Source organism: Panthera pardus, unplaced genomic scaffold (genome assembly GCF_024362965.1).
Source record: "Panthera pardus isolate Hobbes unplaced genomic scaffold, ASM2436296v1 HiC_scaffold_27, whole genome shotgun sequence".
Lineage (NCBI taxonomy): Eukaryota > Metazoa > Chordata > Mammalia > Carnivora > Felidae > Panthera > Panthera pardus.
Window position 1 is genome coordinate 111,336,577 of NW_026526843.1, and position 14,550 is coordinate 111,351,126.

Genomic DNA, 14,550 nt, shown 5'->3' on the forward strand with positions numbered 1-14,550 from the left:
TTAGACCCCAGTTCATATGAAGTCTTTGAAATCCCGTGTGTGTGTGTGTGTGTGTGTGTGTGTGTGTGTGTGTGTGTGTATTTTACACCTAAAGGCATCTCGATTTGGGTGGTAAATTTTTATCAGAAATACTTGATCTGTGTTTAGATTTCATGAAATAGATGGTCGGAAAGTACATTCACAACGCTGAAGTTGCCACAAACATGCTAAAACTTTTCCGACAGCCCAGCCAAGGATCAGTTTTTAAATTTAAACTTACTTAAATTAAATTTAAAAATCAGCTCATCAATCACACTGGCCACATTTCAAGTATCCAGTAGCCACTAGAGGCTAGTGGCCGCCATATTGAAGGGCACAGCCTTAAGAGTTCTTGACAACTGAATATTCTGGGTTGATAATAAACTGGTTATTTACTTGAGAACAACAACAACAACAAAAAAACCAATCAGCCCACTCTTCCGATGGGAAGAAGTGACCTCCCTCTCGGTGATCTCTTTCGTGCATATACATCAAAAGAGAGCTTCCAGTATAAATGGGCCACTCTTCAAGCACACTACACTTATTTCTATATGGTCTCCTTAAAAAGAATTCCATCTCCCACTACTTATTCTTTCCCACCACTTAGTAGGTTGGGTTCTCATTTTCTGGTATCTATCATGATTTTACCGCCACACTCGTGTTTCCCGGCTTGGCTGGATATTCTTGATATACTGTGGTAAGTAAATCATGTGTGTTTCCTTTCAAACTTTTCACTCGCGGAGCATCACTGGAAAATTTGAATCTCCCTTACTCAAACTTATACCTGATACATGGTCTCTGTTCCTTTGACACATTTTTTTAAAAGGTAGACTATAAACCTTTTCCTCCTGCTCCGGCTGCTGTCTGGAACTTGAACTCCACTTGCTAAAAGAAAACATGCCTTTGGCATCACACATTGAGGGACTCTGCGGCGACAACTGTTCTGCATGTAATGGCTACACCATTCCACTGGACCAGTGTCCTTGGGGACCAAAGAATCCAGGAAGGACCCCCACCAGAATCCTCAGAGTGCCTTATCCTGGGTCTCTGATGGTATACCAACTGAACCCAAAGCCTCTGGACACGGGATTTGCAGGGAACAATTCCTGTGTTCGCAGCTGAACAGTACTTGGAGATAATCACTGACTTCTGACCTCTTAAGGTATGTTGAAAGCTGTCCTGCTTTGCAGAAAATGCCTTTCATGCATTTAGAACCAAAGGGGGTTCCAGCTGGAAGGAACATCAGAAATCGATTCATTTCTCACTGTGGACTTCAATGGCGGGAGACTGAGAAACTGGACCGGGTGAAATTTTCACCTTTAAGAGGGCAAGGCAGATCCGCTTTTTCATTATCCCCAACGCCCAAATGTGTCTGTCTGTTTCTCTACTTCCACTGTTGCTCTTCATCTCGGTCTCCCCCTTTCCCTTTCCCTTTCCTTCTTGCCCCTGATCTCCCCTCAAGTCAGAGACAATCCCCCCAACACGCAGAATCCTCGATGCTTTCCCTGATCACATTTCACATACCAACTAAATGCCTTGATCTTAACACAAGGGGACATAGCATCAGGAGACTCCCTGGGAAAATCAAGCCTATCGGATTGCAAACCAAAGCCAAAATGAACCACGAGAATCTCCAAACAAATTTACGATCACTTCTCCACCATTCGATAGGGCGGGGGGTTCATCAGATAACATCTTGCTGTGAAACCATCCAGTGTTCTCTGGACTAAGGTTTCACCCCAGAGGTTAAGTGCTTTAACTAGATATTAAGCTGCCATCAATCCCTTCCCTGCCCCCCAAGCACACATTCCCATCCCGGAAGGTCTGAAGATCCACCGCCGGATTCTCCTTGATCACAAAGGCTTTATTTCCTCCTGGCTTATACACGCACCGGGAGAAGGATCCCATAGTGACGTACCTTCTTACAGTTTGCGACTCTGCTAATTTCCTAATTATAGAGATTTTCTGTCTTGTTATTCTAACATAGATTTCACTTAGACCCAGAGAAAAAAAAATAAGCCCCAAAATGTGGTTTGAACTTTTTCATTCTAGTGTAACCTTCATTTCCCCATGGTTTTAATTACAGCAGTAAAATAATATAAGAAACACTGGAAACGACAGAAGACATTTGTTAGACAGCAATTAATAAATGAGAGTATAACAGCAGTCATATTCAAAGGTTAGAAACCAATCCATAGCAACTGAAGTGTTGTTTGGGGGCAACTGGGTAGCTCAGTTGGTTGAACGTCTGACTCTTGATTTCAGTTCAGGTCATGATCCCAGGGTTGTGGGGTCAAGCCCCGTGTTGGGCTCTGCACTGAGCATTGAGTCTGCTTAAGATCCTCTCTCTTTCTCCCTCTGTCCCTCTCCCCTGCTCTCTCTCTTTCTCTCAAAAAAAAAAAAAGAGAGAAAAGAAATGTTGTTTGAAAATAGCTTGTTTTAAATGAGAATTGGATAATCTATTTTTTTAATGTAAATGTTGCTCTTTTCTACCCTAGTGGCTCATGCAAAACTGGGAGGGCAGGATAAGGAGGGGTCTAACCCACGGGTTCCCAGACACAGAGCTTCAAAGATCTAATCTAGTCAGCAGGCCTCATCATAGCTGTGGTTGGATATGGTCTCAGCTCTCAAACAATCTTTAATGTGCAAAGATAAAACAGATACATACAAACCAAAGTAAATAAATATAGAGCTGAACAAGAAGAAAGGCATAAAATAAAAGGCTCAACAAAACCAAAAGCTGGTTCTTTGAAAAGGCTAATGAAAAGATAAACCTCTGGCAAGAATAATCAAGAAACAAAGAGAGAATACAAAAATAAATAATACTGGAAATGTTAAAGGATACAGCACCTAAAAGTTTCCCCCATTAAATACTAGTTCCAGCTACCCTAGTTGGGTATCAATTTTCTGAATTTTAAGGCCAGTTTCATTCATTCATTCATTCATTCATTCATCTCCCCATTCATTCAATATTTGTTGATGTGCCAGAGATACACAAAGAGCAAAACCCCCCAGACCATCCAAAGCCTACTTTGCCTGTTAATGGATATAAAATAAACAAGGCAAATCAAAATATTATGTACCAGGTAGCAGATGTACCTTAAAGAAAAGTAAAGCAGGCCAGGAAGTGGAAAGTGATGAAGAGGTAATTTTATAGACAGAGGTCAAAGAAGGCAGAGCCCTGAAGGGAATGAGAAAGCAAGCCATGAGAACATGGAGGAAAGAAAATTCCACCTAGACAGAACAACAAGTGCAAAGGTCCTGGGGCATATTAAGAAGGCCAGGGTGGCTAGAGCACAGTCAGGAAGTTGGAGGAATCTGAGCAGAAAGAATGACAAAATAAGGGCTAGTAATCCTTATCGTGGTTATCCCACAGGTTCCCAGCAATAATCACAGAGGATTCATGTGGAAGGGGAAAATACAAAGGGTTAAATTCTGCTCTGAAATGGACTTAGTGGAAAAGAGAGGAGAGGGGGGATCATTTTAATTTGGGCCTGTTACACAGGGGCTTCTTGGGCTTTACCAGGGAAACAAAAATTTGGACCAAAAGGATCAACCACTGTCACCATAATGTATCACGCAGGCCCTTGACTGTCTGTGAGAGATTGTGAAATGGACAGTGTGTGGGGGCAGAATATTCTAGTTGGGATAATTAAGGAGTGAAGCCCTGGCGTCAGAATGCCTGAGTTCAGCTCTGTCTCTTTTATATATGTGTGTCCTCAGGAATGTCACCTACCCACTTTACCCCTCAGTTTCCCCGTTGTAAAGTAGGGATGAGGACACGGCTGCCTTGTAGGGTCGATGTGAGGACTGAGCGAAGTGACACCCGTAAAGGACCGGCACCGTCCAGGTGCATCGGCCTCCGGAGGTTGGCCACATAGGCCTGTTTTCTCCTCTCAAGTGAAGACAATAAGCTTAAATCACCTGTTTTCAACATTCTTTTTTTTTCTTTCTTTCTTTGACTACAGAACTCATTCTGAAAACAAAATCTTGTGCGGAACTCCAACACTGTCTACAAGTCAGATAAGAGGGGCGCTGTTCCGGTCGAAGGCAGAGAGCCCCAAAGCCCCACCCAAGCTTTGCGCTCCCCTCAGCAAAGCCCCCTGAGCTCCTAGAGCGAGGTGAGGCAGAATCAGGAAAACACCGGCTAGATAGACATTCTGTGAGGCCCCCTCCAGTCCTAAAATCCCATAACTACCTTCATGTGTATAAGATGAGGGACAGAAACAAAACAAGATTTCTGGCTAAATAGTCTCTCTTGAATGATCCAGAATTTCCTCTCTCGGATATATAGCCAAGAGAAATACAAACACATGTTCTCCAAAAGTCACGTACAACAATGTTCGCAGAAGCACTGTTAGTAATAGCCCCAAACCAGGAAATACCCAAATGCCTATGTACAATAGACAGGATAAATAAATGTGTTGTAAATGTAAATAAATGTATTGTGGCCTATACTGCATTCCTTATTACAATGGAATTACATGTGACTTAATGAACCAGTCCCATACATCATGACAGGGGCGAATCTCCCAAGCATCTGTTGAGCAAAAGAGGCCAGATACAAAAAGGCACATCCTGTATGATTCCACTTATATCAAGCGTGGAAAACAAGCAAAGTTACTCTATGGTGTGAGAAGTCGGGACAGTGGTTGTCCTGGGGCTGGGCTACAGAGAGACAAGAAGGGCTTCTGCGGTGTTGGTGATGTTCTGTTTCTTGTTCTGTCTTCAGCTTGGAACGATTCATCATGCTGTACAACTGACTGTGCTACACCTCTTCACGCCCATGTTATACTTCAATTTAAAAATGTGTTGGAGGGGTGCCTGGGTGGCTCAGTCGGTTAAGTGTCCGACTTCGGCTCAGGTTATGATCTCACGGTTCATGGGTTCGAGCCCCGCATCGGGCTCTGTGCTGACAGCTCGGAGCCCGGAGCCTGCTTCGGATTCCGTGTCTCCCTCTCTCTCTCTGTTCCTCCCCCGCTCACACTCTGTCTGTCTCTCTGACTCTCTCAAAAATAAATAAAAGGTTAAACAATTTTTAAATAAAGAAATTAAATTACTAATTAATTACTTAATTGGCTCTTTACCCAATAATTGGATAGCCTGGATTTTACCAGAAAAAGAAAACAAAAAACGGAAAGAAAAGAAAAAAAAAAAACCCAAATGAACGAGAAACCACACAAGGTTTTTTTCTTAACCAGAAGTATTTCTGAAAGATCAGATGATCAGCTCTGTGATATGGGGGTGAAGCTGGCCTACAACATGGAAGGAAAAGCACATCATGTCGTTGATAAGGGCTAAGGTTCCAACTTAATTAGTTTTTTTTTAATTAATAAAAAGCATGTGAAATACATTTATGGACTCTTGATGAGAGAGAACAAATTTGTGGATCTGAACACATTAATCACCATAGTGATTTTTATCTCTTACCACACCACACTCCCACCTTGGGCATTTGGGAACGGACTGTTTCTGCTTGAATTACCAGCATATAAAAGTGGACACACTCATCCACTGTAACAGACAAAGGAAACAAAGCCATGCAATTTCTGGACACGGCATGGAATTCGTTTACGCTTCTCACCTACCACATCCACTGCTGGTTTCTCCTGGAGAGGTATTTGCCAGGGTTAGAAAAAAAAAAAAAAAAAAAAAGGTAAGGAATAAGCTCACCATGACACCCAAAACAATGAGGCTCTTCACCGTCCATTGTAGTTTGTAAAATACTTTAAAAGCCTGCCTGTTGCAGCTTGAGGGGTGCGCCTTTGGCAGGGTCAGCCTTATACAGGGTGGGCCCAGGAGAACAGGGAGTGTGTCTCAGGGCGGGGGCTCGCTGCTTCAGGGCACCACGGGAAGGAATTTCAGGAGAGGGATTTCCTGCCTATGGGACCAAAACCAGGGATCACACAAAGGTCTAGTTACCATCAGAGTTTGGCCTCACCAAGAATTCTTTTGTTCTTTTTAATTTGACAGAGAGAGAGAGGGGGGACCCTGGGAGGCTTAGTCAGTTAAGCGTCCAACTCTTGATTTCACCTCAGGTCAAGAACTCATGGTTGTGGGATCGAGCCCCACGTCAGGCTCTATGCTGATAACTCAGGGGTTCTCTCTCTCTCTCTCTCTCTCTCTCTCTGCCTCTCCCCTGCTCACATGTATGCACTCTGTCTCTCAAAATAAATAAACATTAAAAAAGAAAGAAAGGAAATTCAGGTTCTAAAAATATGTTCAGTTAGAATTGGTGGTATTATCATTTGGAAGAATGGTAACCTAAAATCTAACTCAAATCACTAGAAAAGGTGACATCACCCCTTAATGACCCACACCCTCAAGAAAAAGTCCTTAAGTAAGTAGTAGGAGCCCCAAACACCCAACTCTTATAATAGCGTGACCTTATTTAAGTTCATGTGTTGAGTCTGAAATGAAACCAGAGGGGAAACCGTATGTTTGACACTGAAAGGAAAGAGCAAGCGTTTGGGGGAAACTAGATGTGTCCCCTTGTTGTAAATAAAAGTACTTTTCTGTGTCTTCTGTCACAATTTAAAAGAAGGAAAAGGCAGCTTCAAAGGACCAGGTTGGTTCATTAGGAGCATCGAGGGAAGTAGGGGACAAGAGGAGCCAGGAATCAAACAATGGAGAAGAGAGCACTGGATTAGGAGTGTGGCTGGAGCCCCAGGGCTGTCCCTCCATCTCACCATGCCTGAGGACGAGGGTTTCTCAAGTCCCACCCCGGGACTAGACGCTGAGCCCAGAGGGTGCTGGCCACTGCACATTAACGGCTGGTTTGAGGACACATCCAGCGCTTACACGGGACTGCGAATCTGACTTCTTCAACAGAAGCCTATGAAAGGAACCTACTAAGAGAGTGCCCAGTTTCTCACATCGTGACATCAAACACATCACTCATCTTCCGTCGCCTCCAAAGGTATAGTCAATAGCATAAAAGTTGGATGGGAACATTGCCCAGGACAGGAAGGTCTAGGTTTTCAGACTGCATCAACCCCCCGCTGACCAGAGATGATCATAAAAAATGAGACGTTAGGACTCTTGACAGTGGATAACAGATCTCCTGGCAATGGCTTCTTCCCCAGAGATGCCAAGGAACTTTCTGTTCCTCCTATCCATTTTCTTGTTGACAAGATTACAATGAGATTATTTTCAGACTTTTTTCTTTCCACTAAGAGGTAGGTGCTTGACTACCCCAGCCCTGGCCAACTCCTTGTACTGAAAAGCTGCTCAAGACACAGACCTGGGTTTTCCATTGACTGATGAGCCCTGGAGTAAACATCATTGTTCGGTGTTTAGTTATATGCCAATCCTACCTGGGACGTTGCTTTGTGTCAGTGTCCTGGGCACTGAAATCCTAACGCCCTAATATTAAGACATTCCTTAAAATACCTGAAGACAACAAATTGGGTTTCTCCAGACTTCCCCCATCTGTTTTCCAACCACTTCCATATGGTATCTCTATCTCCCCCTTCCCAGCCTCGCCCGCCTGCCCACCCCACCGCCGTTCTCTCACCAGTCAATAAAGTGAAGATGATGTCCGCCAGGACAGGAGGGCAACCTGCAAAATGGACGGGCAGAAGGCTGCTTCCCTTGGGGCCTGGAGGGTACCACTGGCTAAGCACCCAGCCAGATTTGAACTCCACCAGGAAACATATAGGGAACAGCTTTGGCACGTGGGATGTTACCCGCGATAAATCAGCAGCACCCACTGAAGAACTTGATGCTTTAAAAAGCAGATGAGGCTAAAACAAACAAAACAAAATGAAACAAAGGGACAAATGAATATTGCTGCACATAAACATACAAAAAGGTGGAAAACAAAAGCACACACAAAAATGGTGTATTTCCAGAAAAAGCGAATGCTCTCCTATATCCTAGGTTCCACTGTGTAGTGAGTACTTTTCTTTTTCCTTTTTCCTGGAAGAACAGATTCTTCTGAGACGCATGCAACCCTATTCTTGCCCCTTCATATACTACTCCAGCAATCTGAGAAATTAGCCGAAGGGAATCTCATTTTTTTCTTCCACTCCACAAATACCATTACAAGTATTAACAATGAACAACTTCACCCCCATCAGAGCCCCACGCTGACAAGGGCACAAAGAGCCCCTTCCTTTCATGCTGTCTGCTGCTGTCTTGACCACATATGACACACAGAAAAGAAATTTCAGTGGAGGCCTCCAAAGTGCTACTTTAATTCCTTCCATATTTTTTGCTTTGGGGCATTTCCGAGGACTTTTATGAGTGGAGCCGTCAACCGCATCATTTACTCACTCTGCAGTATCATTGCACTGTCGCCAAATGCACCCCAAAGCTCCTGAGTCTGAGTCCTGGTCAACCTCTGCACCCCAGACACCTTTTTGTAACCACTCAAGCCACCTGACCTTGAAACATGGATCGCAGCTATCCCAGCACCCTCGTGAGCACACATGTGTGCATCAGTGACTAGCTGGCCACGGAGCATGCCCTCACAACTGGGTGGCAACGTCCCATCTTCTGTTCTACATCTGTCTTCCCTGGAATTGAAGGCATTTTGCAAACATAACACCAGTGTCCAAATATTGCCAGCCAGAGCATCAGAGACTATGGCTGCCTTGCTTTGGCAGGCTGGTATTGCCACACAGGTGGCTCTCCCCACCAACTCACACCCTCCTACTCTTCTGTGTCCACAGATTCACTGCCACCATGACATGGCTGCCTCTGGTCTAAAAGGAGACCCTAATACATGAGAGAACTTGGGGTATTTTGCACTAGTATTTTCCTGAAATTGCTCTTAAAGTAAGGGAGGACAATGGTGGGACAAAGAGAGGACAGATCCTTTTAGCTGAGCACTGCGGTGGGACATTTTCCAGTGGACCATGAGACTTGGATATTCCAAGTTGCTCCTTGCACCTGGCTGTTGGAGCAACCTGAGAAATCCAGAACAAACACGTCTCCCATCATCTTCATTTTCCTTGTATTACCTGAACTCAAGGGTACTTCAGAGACTGGAGTCGTTCTCCATCCCTGAACTCCGAGGGGAGGGATGTGCAGGTGGGGACTCATTTCAGGGTACTGGTCAATCCAGGACAGATTTGGTAGTTATGGCTTCTGATAGTCATGCACGGACTCCGATACTCTAGGGTTGCAGTGGTCTCCTGGGGTCCCTGGCTTTCCATATTTTTGGCTCTTGGTTTCTGCAGAGTTAGTGTAATTCCAAATGAAGAAGAGTGAGGGCTCTTGGGGATCCAGGAGGTGGCCCAGCGACCATGTGAATCTTGAGTCAAAAAGCTGCTCTTTCACAAGATTTACACGGTCGCTGGGCCACCTCCTGCATCCCCAAGAGCCCTCACTCTTCTTCATTTGGAATTACACTAACCCTGCAGAAACGAAGAGCCAAAAATATGAAAAGCCAGGGACCCCAAAAGACCACTGCAACCCTAGAATATCGGTTTCAGTAATGGCATTTATGTGGCATCTGAGGGTATGAGGTGCTACATCCGAGAAACATGAATATCATCACCATCATCACCACCATCGTCATCTATGGCAATGTTTCCAAGTTATATTATTTAATTCCCTCCCCTGATCAATAGAGTATAGTAACAGAACCTAACCATTTTTCCTAAGAAACCAAAAGGACGGTGCCTGACAGGGTGGGGACAGCTGTTTGCTCTGTGACGGCAAATGCATGGGCTCTGTGACGACAACTCTATAGGTGCATCTCTCGATGTCCTTTTTGCCTTTTTCTTTTACTACCATCTATGTTCTCGAGAGTTCCCAGATCCCCCTTCCCCGACCACCCCCCCCCCCCACCATACATAGAGACCGCAAAATAAAGTCCAGATGGGTGAAATGATGTTGTGAACTAGCTGGCAACACCAACTCTCCAGACCTGGACTTAAGTCTTAGCTTGCCCGTGTACAAGCTGTGCAACCTTGGATGGGTAACTTACTTATAGGAAGTCTTGGAGCTTTGGTTTCCTTACCGGTAAAACAGGGATAAAAGCAGTCCTCCATGGATCAGACTGCTGTGGGAATGGAATGCCACAATGTGTGTAAAGTGCCTGGAACAGGGCCAGGCACATCCTAAGTCTTCAATACATGTTCGTACACGCCCGTCTTATTCCTGAAGTTAGGCGGCACATCAATTAAATTTCACTGTCTGTGATGGGCAAGACAGCACAGTGGTTAAAAGCCCACAGGCTCTAGGGCCAGACTCCCTGGGTGAGAATCCTGGGGCTGCGTCTCACTGGTTGTGTGTCCCTGGGCAAGCTGCTTAACCTCTCTCGGGGACGAAGGTGTTCCTGCAAAATATGAGGGGACAGTAACTCCTAGCGCTCAGGGCTTCAGTGACTGAAGATCCATCTACAAAATATTTCTAACAGTACCTGCAGCTTGTAAGCCTTTAACAGATGCTGGCCAACCTTATTGCCATTATACACTCTGATTTTGTGGATGATTATTAAAGTAGCCACAGATTCTTCCTCTCCCGGCAGATTGCGACACGGCACAGCAGATTTCCCATCAACCGGTAGAGTTGATTTCCCCACTCCTTGAACTGGAGCTGGTCGTGTAACTTGCTTTGACCAACGGACCGTCAGGAAGCATAATACAGCAGAGGCTTGGGAAAGTGCTTGGGAACTGGGGCTCGCCCCCTGTTGCTGCCCTGGGGAGCCCTCTGTCTTGTGAACGAGCCCAAGCTAGCCTGCTAGAGGATAAGAGGTCACACGGAAGAGAACTAAGGCACTCTAGCCAACAGCTGTGCCCTAACAGCTTGCTAACAGCCAGACTCGTCCCAGCCACCGACTAACCTGCCTGCTGGCCACAGATGTATACGCAAGCCCAACACAGGTTAGCTGAACCGGCCCAGAGCTGAAAAACTACACAGACAACCCACAGAACTGTGAGCCAAATGAATGGTTGTTGTTTTAAGCCGTTAAGTTTTGGGGTGGTTTGTTACACAGCACAAGCTACCTAAACCAGGCCTTCTAGAGTCTAAAGTACAGTTCCGTGTACCATTCTAATTCCTGAATGCTTATCTGCCAGATTTCTGTGGCCAGCCCAAGAAATGAATGTTATAAGGCATTTTAAAATACACACACACACACACACACACACACGAAGCCCTGTGCCTTGGCTAACTAGTTTTTCTAAAGAGAGCAAAACCCCCTCAAGACATTTCTATTAAAAACAGCTTAAGAGGAAAAGCTTCTTTGTATAATTATAGACACACAGATGGGATCTAGAAGCCGGAACATAACAAGCCAAAAGCTCTGTGGGTGGAAGGGACATTAAGACATAGGGCAGGCTCTCAACAACTACAAGCTTCTACTCATGCAACTTGGGACTGATGAGGCCAAGGGGCTAGAAGTGGCTCAAGGCCAACTCCTCTGAAAACTTTTCCTCAGCTCTTCTCACTGACATCAACCTCTTCTTGTTGACTTGCCATACCTGGAGTATGCATTTAGGCTTTAGACCACGTCTATCCCACATGGCCCTAGAGGACGTACATCATGTGCACCGGCGTCTTGTCGACCGAACAAAACGCTAAATTCTTTGAAACGAGAAACCCGTCTCAATCCCTTACAACACCCAGCAAAGTTCCCGGCACAAATTAGGCATTCAAGAAAATCTGATCAGATTGCATAAAACTAAGCCATGCATGTTTAGAAATGCAGTGGTCATTATCTAAATCAAATGTGCCAAATTAGAAATGAATACATATTTTGTACCCATGGAGAGGCAGCGCAAGCCAGAGGGTCCAAGAACACAGAATAATGCCACACTGCCTGGGTTTGAACCATGACCCTTCAGATTACTAACGGTACCTCAGTTTCCTCCGTGGTAATAAAAGAAGCTATCTCATGAGGTTGTTAGGAGGACGAACTGAGGTAATACATGTAAGGCACTGTATCTAGAGCACGGAATACGGTTTGGCAATAAAAAGGAACAGACTTCAGAAACATTATCCTCAGTGAAAGAAACATTACCCCCATATTTCACAAAAGATAAAATCCCCAGGAAAGGCAGATTCAGAGAGACACAGAAAGGAGGTTGGTGGCTGCCTGGGCGGGGGTGGGACTGGGGATTGACTGGGCACAAGAGGTAACAGAAATGTTCTGCCATCAGAAGGTGATAATGGCAGCACTATTCTGTAAACTTACCCCAAATCACTGAATGGTACACTCAAAACAGGTGAACTGTATGGTATGTAAATTACACCTCGATAAAGCTGCTTTAAGAAAGTGTGAAGGGCTGGGGCACCTGGCTGGCTCAGTCAGAAAGCAGAGCATGTGACTCCTGATCTCAGGGTTGTGCGTTCAAGCCCCACGTTGGGTGTAGAGTCTACCTTTAAACAAAAAGTGTAAAGGGCTTAGAGAAGAATGCCTGGCCCAGAACAAGCAAGCACTACATAAGTGGTGTGTCAAATAAATAAGCATTGTTTTCAGGAAAACCTGGGCACGGCTGAGTCCCCAAGGACGCTGAGTCCACCCTAGTCTTTCTAACCCCTTGTTCACCCCCACCACTCATCGCAGGGATCTAAACCCGGGATCCTCTTCCCATGAGTCCAGGATGCTGCTAAGCCAGCCATATGTGTCTCCTTGGCTGCTATCGTCCCTGCAACTGCCAAAACGCTACACAGTTTATTAAATGCCTCTTGTTTATGTAGTTCCTGATGCCAAGCTGTATTTTATTATATTGAGCCAACTGCTCTTATGCAAGGTTTTTTTGGGGGGGGCGGTGAGGGGAGGTGTTGGGAGGAGGGAACGATCACACTATTGAGGGAGGGAGATTCCTTAAAACTGGGACTCCAAAGAGCAGCTGCTGATTACTCACAGAAGCCCAAACATCCCTGCCCTTGACAAATGTCATGCCACAGGGTAACTTTAACTCTGCTCAAAGTCTGGACAACAATACCCGCTTGGGTAGAGAGAAGGGAGGAGCTGGTGAGGCAGAAGAGAGTTCGAGAAAACGGAAAGGGAAATGGATTTACAAACAGGCTCTGCCACATGTGCAGGAACAGGGAGGCTTTAATTTCGAATAAGTCCTGAAACAGACAAGAGTCCCAAGCATACCATTCTTGCCAACTTGTGGCTTTCCCATCTTGCCCCAAACCATCCACATGGAGTTCTCACTTCTCCCTGTTTTATCTCTGGGCGTTCATTAGGAACTGGCCCATTCACTCTGTTCCCTTCAGGTCACACGCTCAGTTGCTCACCATTTCCCACATCAATGCCGTTGGAGACTATCTTCCCAGCCATTTAAGTGCGTCCATCCAAATTTTTCGAGAGGGAAAGAAATATGACTCCATCGCCCCACAGCCTCCTCAGACTTGGCAAAATGGATACCTGGAGGCATGCCCAGACCTAGTAAGATCAACCCACTTCCCCCACTCAATGTCAATGTGCATGCAATCATTCAAAGATTATTTATGAAGCACCCACACGTGACAAGACCTGGGTTCCAGCCCTAGAAGTGCTTCTCAAACTTGAGCATGCCTTGGGATCACCTGGAGAACTGGCAGAACACAAATCCCTGGGCCCTACCCCCAGAGCTACTAAAATTCAGTAGGGTTGAGGGTGAGGCCTGGGTTCAGCATTCCTAATAAGCTCCCAAGCGATGCTAATGCTGCCGGTTCATGGACCACACTTAGGGAGTGGCACTGGTCTAGAGGCCACAAAGGTGGTTAGCAGTGGAACTCGCCTCAGGTAGCTAATAATCCCTTACTGAACAGAAGACACAGGTACACACATGAACATGCACTAAACAAAATTGTAACCCCACGTAAAACATGGTAAGTCTTAGCCTCTTTTCAGGCAGCCGGCAAGATGGCGGACGTTCAGACTCAGCGTGCCTACCAAAAGCAGCCAACCACCTTTCAAAATAAGAAGGGGGTTCTGCTTGGAGAAACCAGCAAGGAGAACTCCTGCGATAGTACAAGAATATTGGTCTGGGCTACAAGCCACCTCAGGAGGCGGCTGAGGGCACCTACACTAACGAGAAATGCCCCTTTACTGGTAATGTCTCCATCCAAGGGCGGACTCTGTCTGGTGCAGTGGCAAAGATGAAGGTGCAAAGGACCACTCATCCACCGAGACTACTTCTGCTACATCCGAAAGCACAACCGCTTTGAGAAACGCCACAGGATCATGTCTGTGCATCTGTCCCCCTGCTTTGGGGACGTCCAGATTGGCGACATCGTCACAGTGGGCGAGGACCGGCCCTTGAGCAAGACTGTACATTTCATCGTGCTCAAAATCACAAAGGCCGCTGGCACCAAGAAGCAATTCCAGAAGTTCTGAGACTAGACGTCTGCCCACACCCCCAAAGAAAAGAATTTTCCCAATCAAAAAATACAGACAAACACGGAAGGTCTTAGCCTTAGGCAAGACCCAGACAGCAGGCGAGGGAAAATAAGGGGAAAGGTTGGACCAAAGTGGTATCCGTGTGTACACACGTGTATGAACATTGACCTATGAATGCACATATCTCCATCTAGGAGCTCTTCGTGGACAAAGACCTCACCTTACTCTTTCTGCTTTTAACA

General features: G+C 45.6%; 1 protein-coding gene and 1 pseudogene across 2 annotated transcripts in view; one reads left to right on the forward strand and one right to left on the reverse strand.

The window, feature by feature from the left end:
• NHS (NHS actin remodeling regulator) overlaps nt 1-14,550 on the reverse strand; it is a 341,053-nt gene that overhangs the window by 245,776 nt on the left and 80,727 nt on the right. The gene's annotated exons all lie outside the window — the stretch shown is intronic.
• On the forward strand, nt 13,832-14,331 carry LOC128773853 (40S ribosomal protein S11-like; annotated as a pseudogene).